Genomic DNA, 12,285 nt, shown 5'->3' on the forward strand with positions numbered 1-12,285 from the left:
TGTCAAAGATCAGATGGCAGTAAGTGTGTGGGTTGATTTCTGGATTCTCTATTCTATTCCATTGGTCAGTGTGTCTGTTTTTATGCCAGTACCATACTGTTTTGGTTATTATAGCTTTGTAGTATAGCTTAAAGTCAGGTAGTATTATGCCTCTAGCTTTATTTTTTTTGCTCAGCATTGCTTTGGCTATGTGTGGTCTTTTATTGTTCCATATAAATGACTGGATAGTGTTTTCCATTTCTGAGAAAAATGTCTTTGGAATTTTGATGGGGATTGCATTGAATTTGTATATCACTTTGGGTAGTATGGACATTTTCACTATGTTGATTCTTCCAATCCAAGAGCATGGGATATCTTTCCATCTTCTTGTATCCTCTCTAATTTCTCTCAGCAGTGGTTTGTACTTCTCATTATAGAGATTTTTCACCTCCTTGGTTAACTCAATTCCTAAGTATTTTATTTTTTTGGTGGCTATTGTAAATGGGCAGGCTTTCTTGATTTCTCGTTCTGCATGCTCACTATTGGAGAAAAGAAATGCTACTGATTTTTGTGTGTTGATTTTGTATCCTGCTACTGTGCTGAAATCATTTATCAATTCCAAGAGTTTTTTTGTAGAGGTTTTAGGCTGTTCGATATATAGGATCATGTCATCTGCAAACAGGGACAGTTTGATTTCATCTTTTCCAATCTGGATGCCCTTTATTTCCTTCTCTTCTCTGATTGCTCTGGCTAGTACTTCCAACACTATGTTGAATAGGAGTGGTGAGAGTGGGCATCCTTGTCTAGTTCCTGTTCTTAAAGGAAAAGCTTTCAGTTTTTCCCCATTCAGGATGATATTGGCAGTGGGTTTTGCATATATGGCTTTAATTATGTTGAGATACTTTCCCTCTATACCTAACTTATAGAGGGTCGTTGTCATGAATGAGTGCTGAACTTTATCAAATGCTTTTTCAGCATCTATAGAGATGATCATATGGTCCTTGTGTTTGACTTTATTAATATGGTGTATCACATTTATTGATTTGCGTATGTTGAACCAACCTTGCATCCCTGGGATGAATCCCACTTGATCGTGATGAATAATTTTTGTATGTGTTGCTGTATTCTGTTTGCTAGTATTTTAGTGAGGATTTTTGCATCAATATTCATCAAGGAGATCGGCCTGTAGTTTTCTTTTTTGGTTATATCTTTACCTGGTTTTGGTATCAGGATGATGTTTGCTTCATGGAATGAGTTTGGGAGATTTGCGTCCGTTTCAATCTTTTGGAATAGTTTGTAAAGAATCGGTGTCAATTCCTCTTTGAATGTTTGGTAAAATTCTGCTGTGAATCCATCTGGTCCTGGGCTTTTCTTTGTTGGGAGCCTTCTGATAACAGCTTCAATCTCCTTTATTGTTATTGGTCTGTTCAAATTTTCTACGTCTTCATGGTTCAGTTTTGGGAGCTTGTGTGTGTCCAGAAATTTATCCATTTCCTCCAGATTTTCAAATTTGGTGGCGTATAGTTGTTTATAGTAGTCTCGAATGATTCCTTGTATTTCAGATGAATCAGTTGTAATATCGCCTTTCTCATTTCTAATTTTGGTTATTTGAGTCTTCTCTCTTCTTTTTTTTGTTAGCCATGCTAATGGTTTGTCAATTTTATTTATCTTTTCAAAAAACCAACTTTTTGATTCTTTGATCTTTTGAATTGTTTTTTGGTTTTCAATTTCATTCAGTTCTGCTCTGATCTTAATGATTTCTTTCCGTCTGCTAACTTTAGGTTTGGATTGTTCTTGTTTTTCTAGTTCTTTAAGGTGAAGGGTTAGGTTGTTCACTTGCCATCTTTCCATTCTTCTGAAGTGAGCGTTTAATGCAATAAATTTCCCCCTCAATACTGCTTTTGCAGTATCCCACAGGTTTTGGTATGATGTATCATTGTTTTCATTAGTTTCAATAAATTTTTTGATTTCCTGCTTGATTTCTTCTTGGACCTATATGTCATTAAGTAGAATGCTGTTTAATTTCCATGTGTTTGTATAGTTTCTAGAGTTTTGTTTGTTATTAATTTCTAGTTTTAATCCATTGTGGTCTGAGAAGACACATGGGATAATTCCAATTTTTTTGAATTTATTGAGACTTGATTTGTGACCTAATATGTGATCTATCCTGGAGAATGATCCATGTGCTGATGAGAAGAATGAATATTCTGAGGTTGTTGGATGGAATGTTCTGTAGATATCTGCCAATTCCAATTTGTCTAGAGTCTTGTTTAGATCTTGTGTTTCTCTACTGATTCTTTGCCTAGATGATCTGTCTAATATTGACAGTGGGGTGTTCAGGTCCCCTGCTATTATGGTATTAGTGTCTATTTCCTTCTTTAGGTCTAATAGAGTTTGTTTTATAAATCTGGCTGCTCCAACATTGGGTGCATACATATTTATGATTGTTATGTCTTCTAGATGGATCAGTCCTTTTATCATTAAGTAGTGTCCCTCATTGTCTCTTTCTATGGTTTTTAGTTTAAAGTCTATTTTGTCAGATATAAGAATAGCTACTCCAGCTCGTTTTTCTTTTCTGTTTGCATGGTAAATCTTTTTCCATCCTTTCACTCTTAGTCAGTGTGAATCTTTATGGGTGAGGTGGGTCTCTTGTAGGCAGCATATAGTTGGGTCCTCCTTTTTGATCCAGTCAGCCAGTCTGTGTCTTTTGATTGGGGAATTTAAGCCTTTTACATTAAGAGTTGTTATTGAAAGGTGTTGATTTATTCCTAGCATTTTATTGGTTGTTTGGTTGTCTTAGGTGTCTTTTGCTCCTTGCTTTCTGATTTACTGTTTGGTTTCTGTGTTTGTTGGTTCCTTAGGTTGTAGATAGCGTTTTTGTTTGCTTGTTTTCTCTTCATGATTGCCATTTTTATTTTACTAGTGGGTATTGATTTTTCTTGGGTTTTTATGGCAGTGGTAGTTATTTTTCAGGAACCAAACCCAGTACTCCCTTAAGGATTTCTTGTAAGGGTGGTCATGTGGTAGTGAACTCCCGCAGTTTTTGTTTGTCTGAGAAATATACTATTTGCCCTTCATTTCGGAAGGATAGCCTTGCAGGGTAGAGTATTCTTGGCTGGCAATCTTTTAGTATTTTGAAAATATCATCCCATTCCTTTCTAGCTTTTTGGGTTTGTGATGAAAAGTCTGATGTTAGCCTGATTGGGGCTCCCTTATAGGTGATTTGACGCTTCTCTCTTGCAGCTTTTAAGATTCTCTCTTTGTCTCTGAGTTTTGCCAATTTGACTATGACATGTCTTGGAGAAGGCCTTTTTGGGTTGAATACGTTTCGAGATCGTTGAGCTTCCTGGATCTGAAGATCTGTGACTTTTCCTATACCTGGGAAGTTTTCTGCCACTATTTTTTTGAATATGTTTTCAATGGAATCTCCATTTTCCTCCCCTTCTGGAATACCCATGACTCGGATATTTGAGCACTTAAGGTTGTCTGATATCTCTCTCAGATTTTCTTCAATGTCCTTGATTCTTTTTTCTTTCTTTTTGTCTGCTTGTGTTATTTCAAACAGCCCATCTTCAAGTTCAGAGGTTCTCTCTTCAACTTCAACAAGCCTGCTGGTTAAACTCTCCGTTGTGTTTTTTATTTCACTGAATAACTTCTTCAGTTCAGCAAGTTCTGCTACATTTTTTTTCAGGACATTGATTTCTTTGTACATTTCCTCTTTCAGATCCTGTATACTTTTCCTCATTTCATCATGATGTCTAGCTGTGTTTTCTTGTATCTCATTCAGTTTCCTTAGAATTATCACTCGAAATTCCTTGTCAGTCATTTCAAGGGCTTCTTGTTCTATAGGATCTAGAGTTTGAGATTTATTAACTTTTGGTGGTGTACTTTCTTGATTTTTTGTATTTCTGGTATCTTTTTTTTGATGTTTATTCATTGTGGCAGGGGGTTTCACAGTCCACCGGTTTGAGACTAATGACTAACTAGGATGTTGCTGTGGTTGCCAATTTCATATGGCTACCTCCACGGCTGCTCAGTTGGCCTCTAGTGCCTTGTGTGTGTGGTTGCCTCGGGTCTTGGGCTTCTCCGGGGAGCCACCTTTCTGGTCAGCTTGGACTCTGCTGGGCTGGTGGATCACGTACCACAGGGTGTGTGATCGCTGTTGAGCTTTCACTTCCTGTGCAGGACTTCTCCCTGTTCCTGTGCTCTGGCCCAGGCTGTTGGATCGTGCAGTGGTGACCCCACAGGGTATGTGGTTTCTGTCGAGTCTCCACCTCCCTGGCCGCACGTCTCCCCACTCTGTGCGCACTGTGCTGGGCTGGGGCATGTCTTCTGCAACCCTCGTCTATCAGCTGGGCCTTCAAGACTACAGAGGTCATCTTTAACCCATTTATATAACAACCAGATTCTAACAGAACACAAAAGTGAGGGTATCTCACTCCTGAGATTAGGTTATAAAGGCTGTGGCCTGCCTTCGTTGCTTTCTCTTTTATTTCTTGCCCTGGGGCAGGGGATGAGGAGAAGGCAGTTAGATACCCTGTCCTGGGGCAACCCTGTGGAGAAACACTCATGGTGAGAAACTGAGACTTGCCAGTAGCCGTAAAAGTGTGCTTAGAAGTGGAGCCTACCACCCCAACCAAGCTTTAGATGTATATAGCCCCTCCTGACAGCTTGCTTGCAATTAAATGAGATATCTTGAGCCAGGGGCACCCAGCTAGGCAACCTCTTGATTCCCAGCTCACAGAAACTATGAGGCAAATGTTAAGTCACTAAGCTTTGGGATCATTTGTTACACAGCAACAGATAACTAATAAAGAGATCGACTGATTAAGATCTAGAAGGTTAGTTTAATCATGGAGAGGGAGACTGAGGCACTGCCCACATATATGGAGCACCTCCACAGGGATACCCTGGAGCCTCTGCTAGGGTGTGTCGAAGGAGTAGCTCATAACCACTCCTCACAAGGACTTACTGGCCACAGGACAGGTGTCTCCTTCAGCAGGTGAACATGGGTGGCACTGACTTGGAGAACATGTCCTCAATAAGACACAGACAGAAGATGAAGTTTTCCTGGCTCTTTCTGCTTAAAAGAAAGGCATTCACATTTTTTACATAACACAATGGTTTTGAGAAATAACTCAGCCTGTTGAGTGTGTGGCTTGCAATTGTTATAAAGGTATTAAAATGGTGATATCAGTGAAAAATTCTGAAAACCTCAGGACCTATCTGAAAAGGAGAGGGGGAGTTCCTAAAGCCTTTTGTGGGAATGTTGAATATTCAGTAAAAACAGATATACAGTCTGTGCTTTGAATTCCCACAGTCCCCACCTCCCTAACACACACCGGAGGTACATACACAGTTTCCTGTTCCAGGATCCAAGGCTGGGCTGAGAACCTCCCCTTTCCCGTAGTGTTGTCTTTTCTTTTGTAGTTGCTATGTTCTGGTATTTGAGTCATACTGACTTCAAATAATGAACTGAGGAACTTTCCATCTTTTTCTCTCCACTAGACATTCTTAGTTTGAGTGATTTCTTCTACTCATATATACATGCATCTGTGTGGTCTGAGTATGTATGCATGTCTTGGTACAGATTTGAGCTCATAGTAGAAATGCATATTTGTATCCTGACTTATTTGCTTATTAGTACACTGAGACTGTTTTACATTCTTACTAAATATTCTTCAAATACAGGATTTTCAAAGCTATATCAAATACATACACCACAATGTATTTATATATTCCCTTAATAGTGAATATGTAGACAATTTTCCACTTTACTCTAATGTAAAAAACTCCAGTAACAAAAGATGTTTATCATCCTCATCAATTTATTAATTTGATAAATATTTATTGAGGACATAACTAATAATTATGCCAGGAAAATCAGCATAAGCAAGAGTGTCCCTGGCTAACTGGGATATACTCAATGCATAGATGTTGTTCTTTTCCTATTAATTTTTTTCATTTTAGACAGGTTTATTGGAACGCATTTTACATACAATAAAATGTACCCCTTTTATGTGATCAGTTAGTGAATTTTAACAATATATCTAGTTGTATAACCACCACAATCAAGATACACAACATTCTCTCATCCTGAAATGTGCCTCTTGCCCCTTTGCAGTAAATGACCTTCCTCAGGCCTAGAAACCATTGACCTGCTTTCTGCTGCTGTAATATTCCCTTTTCTAGAATGTCATGTAAATAGAATCACAGAGTATGTATATAGCCTGTTGTTTCTGGCTTCTTAACACAATGCTTTTGATACTCATCCATTTTGTCATGCACGTATCAGTAAGTTTTTTCCTGAATATAATTCCATTATTTAAATGTACCACAATTTGTTCATTCATTCACATTGATGAACATGTGGATTGTTTCCAGTTTGGGGCTGTTATTAAGTGTAAAACTGCTAAGAAAAACATATATGTGTATTTTTTGTGAAAATATGTTATTATTCTAAGGTAAATACCTTGGAGTGGGATTGCTGGGTTATTTTTGCATTCCTACCAACAAAGTGATAAGCATTTTAGTTGCCCCTATTTCTTGAAATCATGTTTCAAATTTTAGCCATTCTAGTGGTGTATACTGATATCTCATTCTGGTTTTAATTTGCAACTTAAATGTATCAACATCATCATCTTCCCCCATGTAAAGCAAGCCCTTTAGCAAGCTTTCAATTATTGTTGGTCCTTCTCCCAATGCCCAACCACAGCATCCTCACTCCATAAGTATCTTTTATTATTTTAGGTCCAGGTTGATATGAACATGTTTTCTATTTTCTTCCTTCTTTTCTCCCTCCCATTTTTCTTCCCTCCCTCTCTCTTGCCCTTTTTACCTTCCTTCCTTTTTACTTTTTGCTCTTGCTTCATTATATAATAAATCTGTGAGTTCATTCCTTATCCTTAATTCCCATATCTCTTGTACCATCCTCCTTTATTAATTTATTGCAAGTATTTATTCAATATCCACTATGAGTTAAGCAACATTCTAGGTGCTGAGGATGCAAACAAATACAAATGCCCTCATGGAAAATATGTTCTAAGGGCAAGAAACAGATAAGAAAGATAAATTATGAACTATGTCAGAAGTTGATAAGTGCTTTGATAAAGCAGAAAATGGGAATAAGCAATGACATTGGGATACAATTTTAAATAATCTGGTCAGTATAGGCCACGCTAAGATGATATTTGAGCAAAGATTTGAAGAAGTGGGGGAGAAAGCTACGCAGGGCACTGAAGACCATTGTTAAATCTTTTGGTTCAACAAACTCTTAATAGTTTATTACCATTATTCTTCCTTACATCTTTGGGAAGATAACACTTATTTTGAAATCTCAATATTCTATCTCATTAGTCCTCATTCATGTTAAAAGTGTTTCCTTGATGACTTTCTGTAGTATGTGCATTTCTATAGGTGTCTGTTTACTTTTGTGACCAATGCACAGGGTGTCAGTTTATTCAGATTAAAAAGGTATAAGGAAGAGGCACTAAAGCCCAAGTCTTAGCCTATGTTACTCCTGGTGAATTTAAATTGAAGGAGGTGATCTGCCCAGGAACAGAGCCCAGGTTTTAGGGTGCAGTAGAATCCACCCTCTTCTGTTACTTTGCCCCATCTGGGTGACTATAGGCCTGATTCCCAACCACCCTTTGTCTCCTCCTGAGATTGATTTTTACCACTTGGTTATTTTATTATTATTATTATTATTATTATTTGTAAACCTAGGGCCTACAGAGGGATAAAGAGAGAAGAAAGAAATGTTCAAGCACTGCCTACTGTGCTGTTAATCCCCACTGCCCTATTGTTATGCTACAAACTTGATTTGGCCTGAGCTTTTTTTTCCCCTCCTTTCAATTCCTTGGTGGTGATTGAGCAGGCAACAATCCAGCCAGGGCAGCTAGGGGGAGAGAAGAGAGCCAAATTCAAAAGCTCTTTTGCCAACTATTGCCCTCATAAGGTAACCTGGTTCTCTGGTCCTACGCCCCATGATGTTACTTTCCACATGTAAGCAAAGTCTCTACTGCCCAAGGGCCGGCCCGTGGCTCACTTGGGAGTGTGTGGTGCTGATAACACCAAGGCCACGGGTTCGGATCCCTATATAGGGATGGCCAGTTAGCTCTCATGGGTGAGCGTGGTGCTGACAACACCAAGTCAAGGGTTAAGATCCCCTTACTGGTCATCTTTAAAAAAAAAAAAAAAAAAAGTCTCTACTGCCCAGATTACCCGCTTTGTCCCCTTCTCCTTTTTTCTTGCCCTTTTCTTTTGACATTATTTCCACAAATCCATGCTTGCCTCTCTTTTCTGAGGTTTTTCCATGGATGAGTTGGAGGCTGTGATCCAGTAGGCCCTGCTGGTTTGCTGTTTTACCCAGGGCTCTCCCAATTCACCCTTCACACCTCTTACAAAAGGATTTCCCCTTCCATTAACCTCCTGAAAAGCTCTGGTTAATATCAGGAAGGAGCTTCTAATTGAGAACTTCACAGGTGCATTTTATTTTTCAACTTATTTGCCCCCTCACCCGCAGTTGAAAGTATTGGAATCTTCTTGAAAATGTCTTCTGTTAATCCTGTGAGAGGGCTCTCTTCCACCTTTCTTTCTGGGCTATCAGCCTTACTCTTCTTTACTTTCCTTCCTATACAGGTCCCTCCAATCCATATTTCATTTTGTATTTAGAGTTTTTCCTAAACTAGAAGTATGTTCCTGACCCTTTTCCCTTCAAAAAATCACACTCACCATCCAAAACGTCAAGTCCAAGGTCTTTTTTTTTTTTTTGTATTATTTATTTTTTTAAATTTCTTTGAATCATAATTGATTATACATATTTTGGGGGTTCAATGTTGAGATATGTTGACCAGATCAATATTACTAGCATATATATTGTTACAAATTGTACTTATTCTTTATGCCCCTTGTCCAATCTCTCCCTATCCCCCTCTTCCTCCCCTCTCCCCACTCTAATTACTCTAGATTTCTTCTCTCTTTCTGAAAGAGTAATGGTTACTCTGTTGATTTGTTGCCTAGATGATCTGTCCAATGCTGAGAGGTGTGTTCAGGTCCCCCAACATTATTGTAGAGCAGATGCTTCTTCTGTCTCTGGAATAGGCTTTGTGGAGAGAGACATCCTCTTCTTTTCTTTGGTCTCTGCTGGTGACTCTCCTTGTGTCAATGAACTCCAGTGACTGGCAGACCATCTGTGTGGTGGTTGTGGCATTTAGCCACTTTTGCAGCAACCATGGTTATTGTGGTGGCTGTGGTGGGCCACCCACATTGAGGTGATATTTTTGGCATGCTCCTTGGCACTGGCAGTGTGCTTAGTTGCGGGAGGGGGTCTGGTCCCCAGCTTCATGCCTCAGGTCCCTGAGCGTGCCCCAAGGTGCTGGCGTGTGCCTGAGTGAGAACTAATTTTTTGTCCTTTGCTTACTTCTAAAATGGGGGATCTTCCTGACCAGTACTTGAGCTGTGTGGTTTAGGTAAATTGCTGCTTTGCTGCTGATTCCCTAGGAAAGGCTTTTTGAGCAGCTCAGGTTGTAATGGTTGACTTTGTAGGTACTTCTGGCCCTCCAAAGACCCGGTGCACCTGTGTTGTGTAGAAACTAATCTGGGCCTAAGTCTTTTCATCAAACTGCACCCCATGCAATTCTGTATTCCTGACCAGTCTCCCCTGAGTGGTTCTACACTGCTTGGGGGGCAGATCAGCTGTCCTTGCTGTGTCCCAGTGTTCCCCCAGTGGGCCCATCTCCCTCACCACCCGTGATGCAAACACTTCCCATGGGATGGGCTGTACACTGGTCCCTTGCAATGACTCACCAGCCTCTGAGTGGCTTTTTTTTCAGTTGTTGTGGCTCCTTGCTCCTATGTGAGTCCCCAGGAGTCCTATTAGTGGTCTTGCTGTCCTGGGGTCCACCAAGGCCCTCTTCTCCCCTGCCACCTCCAAGCAACTCCTTCCGAAGGGCACAGCTGTGGCTTTTGCCAGCTCCTGCTCCATGCACTCAGCAGCTCCAGCCTTAAAGCAGCCACAGCATAAAATGGTCAGTTTTTTCTTTCTCTCATCATGGCTTCTCCCACCTTCATGCTCTCTGTAGGCCTCTCCTCCTCTTCCCCTGAGCTCTGGCAGCCCCAGCTTGGCTATTGTTGATTTTTTATAGTTGTAAATTGATTTGTCAGAGAGAGTGATGCTGGGGACTGTCTATCCTATCATCTTGACTAGAAGATGGATTCGAGTCCAAGGTCTTAATAAAAGCATTCTCGGCCCTACTCAGTCCCACTCTGTGGTCCATCCAAGTCAAGTTACTTGTCGTTATCAGATAACACTTGGCTTTCTTGTCTCTATCCTTTATTTATGTCTCTCTCATCCAGAATGCACCATCTGACTGACTGAAGTCACTAGCACCCCCACTATATCTGTCAACATGCTGGCCTTTCTCAAATGTCAAATTTCATTCAGATTTTACCTCCTCTGGAAGGTTTTCTTTGACCTCTCCAAGCAGATTTACTCCCCACTTACTGAGGTTACAATAACATAGGAATTGGTAAAGGGCCACAAAAAATGATACATTGTATAATACTGAATATACTGATTATCCTGATTTTAGCATCACATATTGCACTCAACTCTGTACCTTACAGATATGTACAATCGTTACAATAAAATTTTTTAAAAATTTAAAGTGTAAAAAAAGACAAACAGTAACATTTTCTGACCTATGTTTTTACACTTTCTATTTCTAAATTGTTTGTAGTCTCTTTTCTCAAATAGACTCTAAATTCCAAGAGAGTAGAATTTATTTCCAATTCATCTTGTTTGATAGTAGTAACAATTTTATAAAATTGAGTGAAAAGAAGAGGAAGTATGTAAATCCTTTAGGTTCCAAAGGCTGCATCATAGCATCGTCTCCATGACTAAAATCATTCAACTTTAAGGTGACTGCAACCCTGTGAGACCCTGAGCCAGAACAACCCAGCTGAGCTACACCTGGGTTCTTGATGCTCAGAAAATGTGTGAGATAATAAATGTTTAAACTGTTTTTTTGTGTGTGTGGTAATTTGTTATACAGCAATAGATATCTAATACACCCCCTCTCTTTCCTGTTGTATTCAAGAAGCACACAATCACACTCATCAAAAAACATGGAAAATGGCATACCGGCCAGCAGCCAAAAAACCCCAACACAGAAAATGGTATTGAGACTTTTTTTGACATGTGTGTTCACACACACACATATACACATCCTTCGGGTATTTCCTGTTTTGTCATTTTCTGGACATTTGTCTCTTTCTACTGCTTTGGACTCTTTATCACTGGATAGGATGAAGGAATTATAGCCCTATCAAATTCACATCCAAAGCTCTTGCAAGTCACTAGTACCCACATGCAGAAATACAAGAGAGGGTTCAGATGAGTCTAAGTCATAACTCATAACCTAGAACAGAGGTCAGAAGACTTTTTTCTGTAAAGTGCCAAGTAGTAAATACTTTAGGATATGCAGGGCACATATGAGACTCTGGCTGTCTTTTTTTTTTTTTTTTTTTAATAATGCTTTAGAACTTTAAATTCTTAGCCTATAGGCCATAGTTTGCCAATACTTCTCCTAAAGCTAAGAAAGATTCTTCTGTCCTGGTAGCAGTCTTGACACATTTTGACAATTGTTCTCATTTCAATCTCATAACCAGGAAGGAAAAAATCTAAGAGAGCTACCCACTGAAATGGAATCTACTTTTGTTCTTTTATTTATATGATGAATACTTTTTAAAGGTAAAATAAATCAATTATATAAAATATATAGAAAAAAATAAGCACTTAAGTAAACTCAATTGCATTTAGTATTTTTCATAGTTATTTACCATGCGTAACTGTTATTGCAAAGTACAACTTTGTATGTTGCTTTCTCATTCTGTATTATAGCCAAATAAAATTTTATGCTGCCATAGTTCCTAAAGTCATTACTTGCGATAACTAATATGTTTATAGTGGGTATACATTTTATTGTTTCTTTTATCTTTAGTTTGGTTTCCAAGTATTGTAACTAGGAACTACTCTCAAGTGAATATTTTCATATCTTTACCTTTTATACCATATTCATTTTGGAGGGATAAACTTCTATAATTAAAACGTACAGGATTGTTAACTACAGGAAAGAAAAGAACAAAATAATTGAAAAAAATTTTTCATATTTTTACTGAACAAAATAATTGAAAAAAATTTTTCATATTTTTACCAACCAAAACTAACTCTTTTTAATAATCCATGCAATAATTTGAAAAGGATGTTTATGTTAATAGACATGACAGTATACACACACACATACC

Source organism: Cynocephalus volans, chromosome 2, assembly GCF_027409185.1.
Source record: "Cynocephalus volans isolate mCynVol1 chromosome 2, mCynVol1.pri, whole genome shotgun sequence".
NCBI classification, from domain to species: Eukaryota; Metazoa; Chordata; class Mammalia; order Dermoptera; family Cynocephalidae; genus Cynocephalus; species Cynocephalus volans.